The sequence below is a fragment of the Perkinsus marinus genome (genome assembly GCF_000006405.1).
Source record: "Perkinsus marinus ATCC 50983 genomic scaffold scf_1104296948754, whole genome shotgun sequence".
Taxonomy (NCBI): domain Eukaryota; phylum Perkinsozoa; order Perkinsida; family Perkinsidae; genus Perkinsus; species Perkinsus marinus.
The window spans coordinates 1-1,007 of NW_003210086.1; the positions used below are offsets into that span (position 1 = coordinate 1).

General features: G+C 47.5%; 1 non-coding gene across 1 annotated transcript; it reads right to left on the bottom strand.

The window, feature by feature from the left end:
- Nucleotides 1–646: 646 nt before the first annotated feature.
- On the bottom strand, nt 647–719 carry Pmar_PMAR017964. The gene has a single exon. It is a non-coding gene; the product is annotated as a tRNA-Ala (tRNA).
- Nucleotides 720–1,007: the final 288 nt, after the last annotated feature.

Here is a 1,007-nt window from a genome sequence, read left to right on the forward strand (position 1 = left end):
ATGGCGGGTTGGTGGCTTGGGTCTCTGATCATGCTCCGACTCGACTGTCGCCTTAGCCATGCACGAATTGCTGAGTGTGGCGGACCGGAGTCTATTCCGAGGCAACTTTAAATAACAATCGATAATCTGTGATCTTGTGAATGAAATTAACTTTTCGTCGACAAGTTGTCTAATTTCGGGCTGTAAAACTCTCCTTAATGCTTACCAGATGTCCACCACTAACCTTGTGAATAAGGCGAATGGGCGAAATTTATACGCAGTTGGCGTTGGGCGAGGCTCAAGCAGCAGCTTGGGGGGCGGAGTAGCTTGCTGCACGATTGTAGAGGTTTGTGAAACTGCAGGGCCTACCAAGTGTGGGTTCCACAGCAAAATTTCTGGGAGCGGTGCCACAGTGCAAACGTAGCGCACCTCATAATACTTTTCCATGTCACCACGATTATAGTACCACGCCTCGACCGTATCTATACTAGGTGAGAGATGTAATAAAAAATGCGGAATAGTCATCGACTGATCAGATGAAAAGATGTCGCCAGTAGGATTTGAGCGTGGATGAAGTCCGCGGACCCGAGTTTTCCATCGTAGGGAGCGACTCTGTACACGGTACCCTGATTCACGATGGAAGAACCCAGACAAGTGGAGAGGAATGTGGAGAATCCGGGTATCGAACCCGGTGCCTCTCGCATGCAAAGCGAGCGCTCTACCATTTGAGCTAATCCCCCAGATCAAAGAGACGGATTTATATTTCGAAGAACCCACGAGGCGGGTAGTACACCTAACACCCTCGTACTCCCCTGAACATTGGTGGTTTATGGATATACAGTATTACGTTGAATACCGAGGAGGGCAAGTGACAATCATGGAATATGAGCAAGAGTGTCTGAGTCCTTTGACGCTGGTGTTCAGTGCTTGAATATAACGAGCGTCGCACTTTTACCTTTAACAATATCGTACTAGCTAATCTCTTCTTATTCTTCTTCAAACGATACACCTTACCTTAACCTAAACAC